We start from the raw sequence: 14,664 nt of genomic DNA, 5'->3' as shown, positions 1-14,664 counted from the left end.
ATAAAATCTTTAAAAAAAAAAAAAATAAAGTACAGAAAATCCTAAATTTTCTATTCCAGAATCTCGGTTTCTTATATTGATGCACAAAAAATGTAACCTTTCCCATTATGGTTACAAAATACACCTAGTTTATTGCACATTCTGAACACAACGGGCTACGTACTCAAATAGTTTTACTTTTCTCCCATCCCTCACTGTCTTTGCTGAATCTTTTTTTCCCATCCCTTAACAACATTTTGGGCAAAATCTATGTCTTTCCAGATACTTTTATTTATTAAATATCCTAGTATTAGTAAAATTTGAATTTAAGATCCAATTTGATGATGACACCTTCTCCTCATCCCATCAACAGGCCAATTTTGGCTTGAGAGACTCACAATGAGAAATGGCTATGGTCTATTCTTTCACTCCTACCCCTCTCCCTCTTCTTGGGCTGAAAGGTAAAAAGGAACAACTATCTCTAACTTATCTGGCCACTCTTATCACCTCTCTTGTCTGTCTTTATTTATCTGGCTAGACTGATTGTCAATGTCCAGTACACGGGTACTACATACCAATAGCATATACAGCCATCAGCTGTCCTCAAAGATAGGTCATTGTCTTTACCCCTGCCTAAGTAGAGAGGAGTCTAAAATTTAAAACAGAGCTGGTGGTTCACTCAAGTTCATACCCCCCGTAGAGTGAGCCTGAGATCCCTGGTCTCCCAACTTGTTGGTACCAGTGCCCTTCCCTTTCTAAGTAGTTTTTGTGGAAAGTAAAATCTGACTACAGGGGCACCCTAGGTGACTCAGTCAGTAAAGCATCTGACTCTAGATTTTGTCTCAGGTCATGATCTCAAAGTCTTGAAATCAAGCCCCTTGTCAGGTTCCACACTCAACATGCAGTCTGCTTGGGATTCTCTCTCTCCCTCTCCTTCTACTCCTCCACCGCCCCCACCCCCGTTGACTATAAATAAATAAATAAATAAATAAATAAATAAATAAATAAATATTTTTTTAAAAATCTGACTACATGAGTAAAGATAACAGGCAAGATATAATAATGTTACTTTAAATACCCATAGATTATTACTTAGCCTTGATATTTAAAAAACAAACCTAAACACCATTAGCTTAAACAATATAAGGGACATTAATTCAATAATGTATATCATTAAAGTATGTCAGTAATGAACCAATATATCATTTTAGAAGGATTAAGAATGAAAACATAAAGGCTCATAGCTCTAATTACCAATCCCCACTAACTTGATCCTTTCTAAGAATCCTTAGAAAAATGGTTGATGCCAGGTTTGTAGCAGAAAATATACAAGATGAATCTATAACATTTTTGTGCCAAAAAAAGCAAAGAAGCTATCAAAGACTATTGAAATTCTATTTTAAAGATATAAGAGCCAATTCAAAGGGGCTCCCATGTTATGGGACAACATAAGCACCAATAAGAAGACAGTGACTATAATTGACTGAAACATTTCAAATATATAAAAATGCATGCTTCATAATAATACCCTTCCAATCCACCTCTTCCAAGAAAGTGTTAGAAAAAAAATTTTTACTACAGGAAGTTTCCACAGCATCAAATTATTATAACTGTTAACTGATAAATTAAGTGAAAGAATCAACAGTTAGCTTGACTTTCCCTATATGAACTAACTGAATTTTAGGGTAAGCTAATAATTGATGATGAAAAATTCTTCTTTATAGAAAAATTTAGTTATTAATATATAATATTTAATAATCCATTATATAATAGTGTAAGTGTATAAATATGTCAAACTAATTAAACTGTATGCTTAAAATATACATATTTTATTATCCACCAATTATACCTTTTTTTTTTAAGTTTTTATTTATTTATGATAGTCACAGAGAGAGAGAGAGAGGCAGAGACACAGGCAGAGGGAGAAGCAGGCTCCATGCACGGGGAGCCTGATGTGGGATTCGATCCGGGGTCTCCAGGATCGCGCCCTGGGCCAAAGGCAGGCGCCAAACCGCTGCGCTACCCAGGGATCCCCCACCAATTATACCTTAATAAAGCTATTAAAAAATAAACAAAAACACAACAACCAAAAATAGCAAAAGGAGTGAAAAGGAAAATCATTGTTTTGCTACATCTAACAAAATAATAGGTCAAGGATACAACATCAGTGGATACTAAATCTATTACACGAAAGGCTGACAGTCAAGTTTACAATGGAGGATCAGGCTTACTCACCTAAACCCAGTGAATAATTATCTGTATCACTGAAGTGGAACAACATTACATGTTTCATGATCTATCACAATGGGAAGTATGTAGCATCCCCATGAATATTACTGCATAAAACATTACACCTAAATCTAATCAAGCCTGGGGTGTAACTAGCAATTTACAGAAAACATAGAATATAAAAAAAAAAAAAGGTTAAATGACAATATGAGGAAGCAAGCAGCCAAATCCAAGATATGTAACAACATGAGATAAATGATCTAGTTTCTTCAATAAATCAGTGGAAAAACAGATGCGTACTATTTAAAAAGAGACTTAAGATAATCACAATGTAATAAAACTAGACATTAATGCCAAAACCAAAACCAAAAAGGCAATTCCACCTTAAGGTTAAGAAGCCTTCTGTTAATCATAGCAGAAAAAGAAATTAAGAAACAAACCCATTTACAATTGTACCAAAAATAATAAAATACTTAGGAATAAACTTAACCAAGGAAGTGAAAGACCTGTGCTCTGAAAATCATAAAACACTGACGAAGGAAAATGAAGATGGACACAAACAAATGGAAAGATAGACCATGCTCGCTAATTGGAAGAACCAATATTGTTTAAATGTCCATACTACCTAAAGCAATCTACAGATTTAATGCAACAATTTTTAACAGAACTAGAACAAAAAATAATAAAATTTGTATAGAACCACAAAAGACCCCAGACAGCCAAAGCAATCTTGAGAAAGAAGAACAATCCTGAATGTATCACAATCCCAGATCTCAAGATGTACTACAAAGCTGTAATGACCAAAACATCATGGTACTGGCACAACAGGTCAATAGAACAATCAATAAAACAGAACAGAGAGCCCAGAAATAAACCCACATCATGGTCAATATATCTATGACAAATGGGGCAAGGCTATACGATAGGGAAAAGATGGTCTCTTCAACAAATGGTGCTGGGAAAACTGAATAGCTACATGCAAAAGAATGAAACTGGACTACTTTCTTATACCATACACAAAAATACACTAAAAATGAATTAAATACCTAGATGCAAGACCTGAAGCCATAAAATGTTCAGAAGAAAACACAGGCAATCATTTCTTTGATATTGGCCATAGAAACATTTTTCTAATTATGTCTCGTTGGGCAAAGGAAACAAAAGCAAAATTAAACTATTGGAACTACACAAAATAAAAAGCTTTTGCACAGCAAAGTAACCATAAGAAAACAAAATGGGAGAAGATACTTGCAAATGTTAAATCTGATAAAGGAGAAGAGAACATGAATAAACACTTCCCCAAAGAAGACATACAGATGGCCAACAGCCACATGAAAAGGTGCTCAGCATCACTTATCATCAGGGAAATGCAAATCAAAATCACAGTGAGATATCTTACATCTGTGAGAGTAGCTAAAATCAGAAACACAAGAAATAAGAAATATTGGTGAAGAGGTGGAGAAAAAGAAACTTTTGTGCACTGTTGGTAGGAATACAAACTGGTACTGCCACTGTGAAAACAGTACGGAGTTTCCTCAAAAAATTAAAAATAGAATTACCATATAATCCAATAATTTCACTACTGGATATTTACCCAAAGAAAATGAAAACACTAATTTGAAAAGATATGCACCCCTATGTTTACTGAAGAATTATGTACAATAGCCAAGATATGTAAGCAACCCAAGTGTCCATTCATAGATGAATGGATGAAGATGATGTGTTATATATATCCTCAGCCATAAGAATGGTGGTGTTGCCATTTGCAACACCATGGATGGAGCTAGAGAGTATAATGCCAAGTGAAATAACTCCTGAAAGACAAATACCATATGATTTCACTCATTGTGGAATTTAAGAAACAAATGGTCAAAGAAAAAGGATACAAACAAAAAACTCTTAAATACAGAAGACAAACTGGTGGTGGCTAGAGGGAAGGTGGGTGGCGAGAAGAATGAAGTAGATAAAGGAGGACATTAAGAGTACATTTATCAAAAAAAAAAAAAAAGAGTACATTTATCTTGATGAGCACTAAGTTATGCACACAATTATATTGCGTACCTGAAACTAATATAATACCATATGTTTGGAAAAAGAAAAGAAACTTTCCATTAAATACCTTTTGGAGGAAAAGAAAAATATTAATAGTTTTCCCTAAAATTACTTAGTTTGCAAAAAAATAATGAGACAGAAACACTACATATTAGAATCTATGGGATCCACTTTTGTGATCTGAGGAAAATTCATAGTTCATAAAATTCATAAACATTTACAGCAATTAAAATTAAGAATGAAAATAAATGAGTTAAATTCACAGCTCAAAAAGCTAGAAAAATAAAAACAGTAACCAAAAGAAAGGATAAGGAAGGAACTAATAAATCTAAAAGCCAAAATTAATGAGTTAAGAACAAAAACATTGCAAAATTAATAAATCAAAGTTCTGGTTCTCTGAAAAAAATTTTAAAATCATAAAAATAGGGATCCCTGGGTGGTGCAGCGGCTTAGCGCCTGCCTTTGGCCCCAGGCGCGGTCCTGGAGACCCGGGATCGAATCCCACATTGGGCTCCCAGTGCATGGAGCCTGCTTCTCCCTCTGCCTATGTCTCTGCCTCTCTCTCTCTCTTTCTGTGTGACTATCATAAAAAAAAAAAATAAAAAAATAAAATAAAAATTTAAAAAAATCATAAAAATAATAAGTACCAAAAGGATAATAACCATTAAAACATAAAATATTTTTTAAATCATAAGCTAATATTTTGAGCCTCACTATGCAAATACATTTGAAAAGCTGGATGAAATGGATAATTTTCTAAAATACAGTCTATCAAAACTGACTCCAAAAAAAATTGACTCCAGTAGAGATAAAAAGCTTAGACCAATGTCCATAACTAAAAAAATAAAGTTGTGAAAGAACTACTCACAAAAATGTACCAGACTGTTTCTTTCTTTTCTTTTCTTTCTTTTCTTTTCTTTTCTTTTCTTTTCTTTTTTCTTTTCTTTTCTTTTCTTTCTTTTCTTTTCTTATAATTAGTCTGGTACTAGCACATAAATAGGCAGATTTATGAATAGAACACAAAGTCCCAAATTAAACCTTCATACATATGGAAATTTCTAATGTGATCAACATAGTATCAAAAATCACTGGGGGTGGGGGTGGGGGTGGGGGTGCCTGGGTGGCTCAGTGGTTGAGCATCTGCCTTTAGCTCATGGTATGATCCCAGAGTCCCAGGATCGAGTCCCACATCAGGCTCCTGCTTCCCCTCCCTCTGCCTATGTCTCTGCCTCTCTCTCTCTCTGTGTGTCTCTTGTGAATAAATAAAATCTTTTAAAAAAAGAATCACTGGGGCATCTATAGGGTGTGAGGACAACTTGATAACCATTTTGAAAAAAATAAAATTGGATCCATACCCAAACCATACACAAAAATAACTCCAAATGGATTAGATGTTCTAAATGTAACAAATAAGAAGATCAAATAAATACTAGATGAAATCAGTGGTAAATTCCTTTATAACTTGAATGTGGGAAAAGGCTTTTTATGACTCAAAATCCAAATTCAGTAAAAGAAAACACTGACGAAGTTGACTACAGAACAATTAAAAACTGTCACATCATGTAAGAGAACCCCAAAAGTTAAGTCAAATGACAAATCACTCACTGCAAGAAAGATATTTGCAACATACATCACAGATAATGGGCAATATACTTTATATATAAATTATTTTTAGAAATCAAAGGAAACAAAGACCAGAAACTTAATATAAAAATGGGCAGAAAATATGAATACACAATTCACCATCATGTGCTAAAGGAAAAGGCTGTGAAGGTGAGCAGGCTCCCGTTCTGTTGGGCTGTCCGCAGAGTCACAGAGGCCACCAACTTCTCTTTTAAAAGAGGAATAAATCCTTGCAAGCCACAAGGGTTACTTTAAATATCAGACTGTTTTAAGACATCTCTGAGGGCCACTTAATTGAAAATAACAGAATGAGTTAGAGAGGTGTCATTAGTCCAACAGGGCCAGTTTTATCTATGATTGATAACAACTGAGGACTGAGGAGAGCACCAAAGTGCATTTGTAGTTTTGCATGTCTTTACATCTGGCTTTAAAAGTGACTAAGTAGGTATGTATCCTTACTTTAAAAAAATATATGTTTTTATTTCTAACAATCAACTAGACCGCATCATGATCTCCTTAACAATCCATTGTTAAATGGCTGGAATTTCAGGTCAAACCATGAGACCCTGTGACACTAGGACAATTCTATGATCGCGCAGTTTGACGAGCATAATCAACATACCATTGGCCACTTGGTGGCAATAGACTTCTAATTGCCTGCAAAGTCCTTAAAAGGTATAAACAGCCTTCTAATTGATTTGGAAACTAATTTATAAAGACATTTCAGGCAGGTCACAAATGCTGACTATCCTTTAAAAGGATATTAGAAGCAAAGCATAATATATCCTGTCTTTGTCAAAAATATAGTTGTGGATATGCTCTAGAAAATTCTGTTAGGAGGCACCCGGGTGACTCAGCCAGTTACGTGTCTGCCTTCAGCTCAGGCCTTGATCCTGGGGTCCTAGGATCCAGCCCCATGTTGGGGTTCCCTGCTAAGCAGGGAGCCTGTTTCTCCCTCTCTGTCTGCCTGCCGCTCCCCCTGCTTGTTCTCGCTCTCTCTCTCTTTCTCTCTTAAGAAAGAAAGAAAGAAAGAAAGAAAGAAAGAGAAAAGAAAAGAGAAAGGAAAGGAAAGGAAAGAGGAAAGGAAAGAGGAAAGAAAGGAAAGGAAAGGAAAGGAAAGGAAAGGAAAGGAAAGGAAAAGAAAGAAGAAAAGAAAAAGAAAAGAAAAGGAAAAAAGAAAAGAGAAAAGAAAGAAAAGAAAAGAAAAGAAAAGAAAGAAAAGAAAAGAAAAGAAAAGAAAAGAAAAGAAAGAAAAGAAAAGAAAAGAAAAGAAAGAAAAGAAAAGAAAAGAAAAGAAAAGAAAAGAAAAGAAAAGAAAAGAAAAGAAAAGAAAAGAAAAGAAATCTGTTAGGAAAGATCTCTGGAGGTAGAAAAGATTGAGAGAAGTGCTGACATAGTAATGATAACTAAAAAGACATGCTGAAGAGAAATATCAGTAATATTAAGAACCTACTACTGTTTAATCATCTGAGCTTGAGCAAGCCCCTTACCCCCACAGAGCCTGAATTTCTTTCCCCGAACCCTGAGCTAGACCAAGAGGGTCAGCAACTATTTTCTGTGAAGTGTCAGGTAATAAACGCCTTAAGCTTCTTGGGGATACACACGGTCACAACTACTCAACACTGTCTCTGCAGCGTAAAGACAGCAAAGGAGGATACACAAACAGATGAGCATTGCTCTGTTCCAATAAAACGCTATGGACGCTGAAATTTTAATTTCCCATAATTTCCACATGTCATGAAATATTATTCTTTTATTTTCAACCATCTAAGAATGTAAAAACCATTATTAGCTAATAGGTCATTAAAAAAAATCAGCCGCCAGCCTGGACTTGGCCCCTGGGGCTATAGTTAGGCAGTCCCTGGGCTGGATGGTCTGTCCCTCAGGTCTGGCTATGTCTCTGTTAATTAAACTGCTATCAATTCCCTATTTAGCTGACTCTGGGGTTAAACTTTATTTATGCTTTCTGGCACCTTCTTTTACAGCTGAAAGCAGTTTCTCAAGCTTTATTCACTCACATACCCATTAAATAAGAATTTTAAAAAGACTACCTCTCTTATGAAGTCTGAATTATTTAAAATAGCAATGTTTTATGTTCCAAACATACAAACAAACATGAGTTTTCAAACTTTACTTGTCCTCCTCCTCCTCTTACCACAAAGAGATTCCCAGACCTGTCTTCACACATCTGAAGATCCTTGCCTTACAGATGCTTAGACTTGGAAATTCCAAGTTGGAAAGCCCTCCGAAAACCTCACTTTTCCTTCCTGCTGGTAAAGAACATCAGTTTTCCATGAACTCTAAATAATGGGGGATAAACTCACCACCTCAGTGAACTGCCAAGGTCCAGGTAAGATCTCCACTTGACTTCCTCAGTCCTTTCTTTCTTTCTTTCTTTTTTTATTTATTTATTTATTTATTTATTTATTTATTTATTTATTTATTTATGAGAGAGAGAGATTTTAAATAAATCCATACATGGTGGGGTGCCTGGGTGGCTCAGTAGGTTAAGCATCTATTTCCAATCAGGTCATGATCCCAAGGTCCAGGGATGGAGCCCCACATCCAGCTCCATAGGGAGTCTGCTTCTCCCTCTCCCTTCTGCTCCCCTTGCCTGTGCTCTCTGCCTCTGCCAAATAAATAAATAAAATCTTTAAAAAAAAAAAAGTCTATACATGGCTAGAAGCACCCTTAAAACTTCCCCTCAGGGATGGCAGTGGTCCCTGGGCAGCTGCCAGTAACCCTGGGGCCCTGCCAAGCACCCTGTGGCTGGGGAGAACCAGACAGGCGCTGGCCCATGTGGCACAGACGTGGAGCACCAAAGGCACTGGGCGCCTGCGCACCTACTTCTCTGAGCTGCAGTTACCTCAAGGGTATCAGGAAGACGTCGTCCATGCCATAGAATGGAGCACCCTTCGGGCTTGGGGGGTCCTCTGGGATCCCTACCCTGTGAGAAACAGAGCTATCCTTCATGGCTGAAGCATCCATGTTAGCTGGTTCTTGTCCTGCGGCAAGAAGGCCCAGCTCAGCATCAGCCATGTACTCCCAACGGGCACCATTCCTGAGATTATGAGGCACCATCGGGTGTGTTGCCTGGAGGAGAAGGCTGCGACAGAGGCAAGCTGGCCAGAGCCTCCACAAATGATGTCATTGTCACCTCCCACAACCCGAGACCAAGGAGACCCAACTGAAGCTGCCCTTGGGCTCCAAGAAGGTCATCACCTCAGCCAACAGAGCTGTGGTCGGTGTAGTGGCCAGAAGTGGCTGCACTTACAAGCCCATCCTGAAGGCCACTGTGCCTACCACAAGTATGTGGATAAGAGGGATTGCTGGCCACGCATGCAGGGTGTGGCCATGAGCCCCGTGGGGCATCCCTTCAGCACATCGGCAAACTTGACATCATCCTCAAAGATGCCCCCACTGGCTGCAAAGTGGGTCTCATCACTGCCCAGAGGACTGGGCATCTCAGAGAAACCGAGACTATGCAGGAGAAAGAGAACTAGGACTGGGGAGCCTCAATAAAGTTGATCTTTCTGCAACTTAAAAAAATGAAAAATAACAACAAAAAAACAATACATTTCTTCTGGGAAGAGACAGGGACCGTAAAATGGCCCATCTCCATATATACGTGCTGCTGTTAAGGAGCCTCAGCAGAAAAGAGGAAGTTCCCCTGGAGCAGAGCACTGAGTGCCCCCCGAGAGCCAGGGCCCTTGCGGCAGGCCCTCTCATGTGAGCCTGTCCACTCGGCGAAGTCACTAGAGATTAGCACCCTTGGGGCACATGAAGAATCGGGGCCTAGAACCTTAACCCACTTACCCCAAGTCACATAGATACCAAGGAAGAGCTAGGACTCTCAGACCTCCTTAGAAAAGCAGTTATCCATTCATTATTTGTCTGTCTCTCCGCCTTTCATATCTATCTCTATTCCTGTCTCACTTCCAAATCTCCTCCTTAGGAAGCATTAATTCTCTTATGTTTGAATAAAGTCCTCTGAGAGTTAGTTGGCCAATCGAATTGGGTGAAAAGGCTTGAAAGTGAAGCTGCCCACTGAGAATTTACCAGATAATACAACCTGCAGTGTTCTCTGTCCAATCCTTATCACAAATCCAATTACGAGAAATGTGATTTTTGAAGAATAACTGGAGAGAATGGAGCCCAGGCTCTAAATACTACAACCTTAACTCTTAGATTAAGCCAGAGCATTAGAGATTGTGATATGCCTCTCTTTGACTTTACTGAATTGTAAAACATGTGATGTCATTAATCAGGACTGAAAGGTAATATAAAGAACTGAAGTATACTTTTAAAGTTCTCAAGCAAAATCTAAAGTTTCTAAATACTATAAATCAATTCTTAAAAAGCCCAAATCACTATTTCATTCCTTTGAAACAGTGTGAAGGAATTTCAGATATTTTAAAAATAACTCCATGATACTATCAGAATTTGCATGAATTATATATATTCTACAACTCTGCGCCATAAATATATACCTGCGTTTGAAGCAATGCAACTGAGAATGACGCTGTTTCCCATTAATGCTCTTGTTAGGATTTTTGAAAATTGTACTAATTTCTACAGAAAATAGAGAAATTATAGTGGGTATAAATCTCAAATGACAAGCTAGCTTATTGAAGAAATATGACTTGATTTTCCAAATTTCTGCTCCTGTTTTGAGCTCTCATTTAACAGAGAAACAGCCCTAATTCTTTGACTTAATTCTTTTCTCTCACTCACTTTGGGGTATGCCACTGTTTCAGAACCTTATATGCCAAAGATGGGGAATAGGAGTCACAAACTGGTTCCAAATCTCAAGTGTATCCAGTTTATAATGGAGATGCCTACCATGCCAGTCAGTACCCCTCTGCTCCTGCCTCACACCCAGGCACAGGAATCCATGCAGGGTGCCTCGTTAAAGTTTTGCTACTATCCACCTTTTTTCCAAGTCCCCAGAGATCTCTGTTCATTCATCACTTCCCTTTCTCTTAGCCAGGACAACATTTTCAAGTCTCATTATCATTTCAGACAGACATCTTGTCTACCTACCCTGTATTCTGGAATTTGACCCCTTAGAAACAGGAGACAGCCTTTTAACCTTCTGCTGTCTAACATGTATCATCCCTCCTTTGAGAGATGGTTGAGCACAGGGTGACCACTAGCTTGAATGGGCAGCAGAAAGTATAAGAAAAGTAAAAAATATAGGTAAGGACCTGAAATATTATCTGGACACACTGATTTTTCAGTATTTATATGGGTTCTCAGATATCTTTCTTAAACAATTTTGTATCTGTGATTAGCCTCCCTATTAAAATAAGTTGCAAAATTCACTTTTACTTCTAACTCCACTTTCGTCAATTGAATATTTCTCTGCTGTGGCCCTGTTTCTATAACACCAATGATCCTAGAACCTGAAAACATAAAGTAAACCCGACCCACAAAATCAGGGCATCTGATCATCTTCACTAAGGAAATTGGGAGTAGTAACATCCTCTAATCATTTATTGACTTATCATATATGTGGGCAGGAGTTTATATAAAACAATGTTTATGCAGCATTATTTATATTAGCAAAAAAATGGAAACAACCTAAATGTTCAATAATACAGAATCATTTAAATAGAGTAGGATCACAGGATAAAATTCTATGCAGCCATTAAGTGTCAAATTGTAGAGGAATATGTGATGATATTGGGAAATATTCACAATAAAATAATAAACCCAGTATAAACTATGCAATTACAATGTTTTAAAGTACAGATTTGAATAGAGTCTATAGAAAAAGGCTGGAAAGTTCCTTACCAGACAGAATGTTAAAAAGGATCCCTGTGTGGTGGTATTGTAAGTGGGATTGTTAAGTGTATTAACAATTAATAATAACAATATATTAACAATATATTCAATATTATAAAATATCTCTACAATGCGCATACATTGCTTTCATGATCAGAGAGATAATGTTATTTGAAAAACCAAAAACATTTATTGAGCTTATGATTTGTGGACCACCTATATGTTATACTTCAACAAAAGAATTTTTTAAAATAAATAAGAGCAAAATAAATAAATAAATAAATAATAAGAGTAAGGGCACCTGGGTTTCTCATCTGGTAAACCATGCAGCTCTTGATTTCAGCTCAGGTCATAGTCTCAGGGTTGTGGGATCGAGCCCCACATAGGGCTCTGCACTCAGCACAGAGTCTGCTTGTCCCTCTCTCTCTGCTCCTCCCCCACTTCGTGAGCTCTCTCTCTCTCTCTCTCAAATAAATAAAATCTTTTTTTAAAAAAAATAAATGGGAAGCCTAAGTGGCTCAGTGGTTGAGCATCTGCCTCCTTCGGCTCAGGGGTGATCCCCAGGATCAAGTCCCACATCGGGCTCCCCACCAGGGAGCCTGTTTCTCTCTCTGCCTGTGTCTCTGCCCCTCTCTCTCTTTCTCTCTGTGTCTCTCATGAATAAATAAATAAAATCTTTTAAAAAATAAATAAACAAAAGCAAAGATCTTCAACAACAAGAATAAGAAAGAAAAATATTTGCTGAGATATTCTCAGCCCTGGTTAGGTTTTCTTGCTCACCAAAGAAATGTTTTACAATAATAAAATTTCTTGGCTATCTCATAGAAAATATACTATTTGATTTTTTTTAATTCTCAGATATTAATATGCTTCGTAAAAGCATTTTGCAAATCATGTAAATCATGTACACTAATTGCTGATTCAAAGAGGAGATTGTACTGCAAGTGTACTGTCTCCCCACAGTTGACTGCAAAACCAGGAAGTAGTTGAATATGTCATACAGGTTTCCAATATCCTGGTTCACAGGTTAAGTGAGTCATTAAGAACAGGTTGGGTAAAATTCTGGTCTGACTACTTGTCCTGGACTTCATAATACCTGACTCCACCCTTTGTCTCCAGGCTCTGCCCTGGCTGTCTGACAGCCCCACCTACTCAGTAGGCTTGCAGGTTAAATGAGGAAGAGCAATGGTAGTTAAAGGAGGATTAGAACATGACTCAAGGAAGCCCAGTGAAGAATTATGAATGTGAAGGGTAAGAACCCACTTGCCAGCACTGAATCTGGGTCTGATTTCAACCTACAGCCACTTTATTTTTCTTCTTATATCTGAATCAATTATCTTTAGTTCCATTTGGAGTTAAAATAAAGTGGTTTGCTTCATTCAGCAATGTCATCTTCTGCTGTCCTCTGGTTTTTGCATTGCTTTGTAACTAGAATGGTGGAAAGGGGGTGGTTTCTATCTTTGCACTGAGAACTATAATCTAGTTAACATTCTTTTAACCAACTCCAGCACTCAAAATTACATCCTGGATATCTAGGTGACCTTTGATTAAAATTTTTTAACCTCCAGGATTTTAATCATCCTAATTCATTCATCCCTTCATTCAACAATTTATTGAATGCCCAGAATGTGTAAGACATTATGTGAGGCACTGGGGATAAAATCTTGAGCAAAATAGACATAGTCCTTACCTATGAAGCTTATGGTTTAGACAGTACAGATCAAAAACATAAAAGCAAAATAAATAATAAAAAAAGGCAAAACAGGCCATTCTAAAACCCTGTAGTAAAAACTCTAATAGAGAAATTACAAAGTGCCACAGGAGTAGGCAACAGAGAAACCCAGATGTACTAGGTGGGTGGGGGGGAATGGGACGGGAATTAACACTTCAGCTGAGGCCTTGTATTAGTTTGCTAGGGCTATCAAAACAAAGTACCACAGACTGTATGACTTAACCAACAGAAATTTGTTTTCTCACAATTTCGGAGGCTAAAATTTGAGATCAAGCTGTCAGCAGGGCTGATTTCTACTGAGGCCTTCCTCCTTGGCTCTTCTATGGTCATCTTCTCCCTTTGTCTTTTCATAGTCTTATCTGTATGTTTGTGTCCTAATTTCCCCTTCTTATAAGGATAGTAGTCATATTGGATTAGGGCCCACCCTAGTGACCTCATTTTAACTTAATCACATCTTGAAAGGCCCAATCTTCAAATACAGTCACATTCTGAGATATTGGGGGTTTCAACATATGAATGGGAAGGGGGGACAGACATAACAGGCCAGATAGATATAAAGGAGTCAGACAGGCAAATGGAAGCACAGAGAAGGATTTCCAGCATAAGCAAAGAGGCAAAGAGAAGGGTGCCTAGGGGAATTTAGTAAGAACTAAATCAGAAAAGTCTTATAAGCCATGTTAAAGAGTGACAACTGTATCCTAAGAACAATAGAATGCTATTGAAAATTTTAACTAAGGAAACAATATTATCAGATTTGCTTTTTAGAAGATATATTTGGCTGTAGTGTCAGGATGAAGCAGGGTCAAAGGGAGGAGGCCAGGGAAGCTATTGCAGTTATTCAAGAGAGACATAATCATGGCTCGAATGGGGATGATGTAATCCAAATGGAAAGAAGTAGATGGAGTCCATTGTACTGATAGGATATGGTGATTACTTGGAGAGAAGGCTGAGAATGAGCAAAGAGTGGAGGGTGAGAAGAAGAAGAAGAAGAAGAAGAAGAAGAAGAAGAAGAAGAAGAAGAAGAAGAAGAAGGAGGAGGAGGAGGAGGGGGAGGAGGAGGAGGAGGAGGAGGAGGAGGAGAAGAAATTAAGGAGAAACATACTGGTTTGATTATAATTATGAGACTTTTGAGTGTGTGTGTGTGTAATTATGAGACTTTTTAACCTCACCAAACTCAAATATTGAAAATTAATCCAAAACCCCAAATGCATCCTTCCAATTTGTTTTATTTTCTTCATCTCTCTTTATGTTTCTAGATCCTT

General features: G+C 37.5%; 1 pseudogene; it reads left to right on the top strand.

Moving 5' to 3' along the window:
* Nucleotides 1–8,190: 8,190 nt before the first annotated feature.
* LOC140624771 (large ribosomal subunit protein uL2-like) lies at nucleotides 8,191–9,386 on the top strand (annotated as a pseudogene).
* Nucleotides 9,387–14,664: the final 5,278 nt, after the last annotated feature.

The sequence above is a fragment of the Canis lupus genome, chromosome 35 (genome assembly GCF_048164855.1).
Source record: "Canis lupus baileyi chromosome 35, mCanLup2.hap1, whole genome shotgun sequence".
In the NCBI taxonomy this organism is placed as follows: Eukaryota; Metazoa; Chordata; class Mammalia; order Carnivora; family Canidae; genus Canis; species Canis lupus.
The sequence above is the reverse complement of the archived record's forward strand: the minus strand, read 5'-3'. Positions and strand labels throughout refer to the sequence as shown.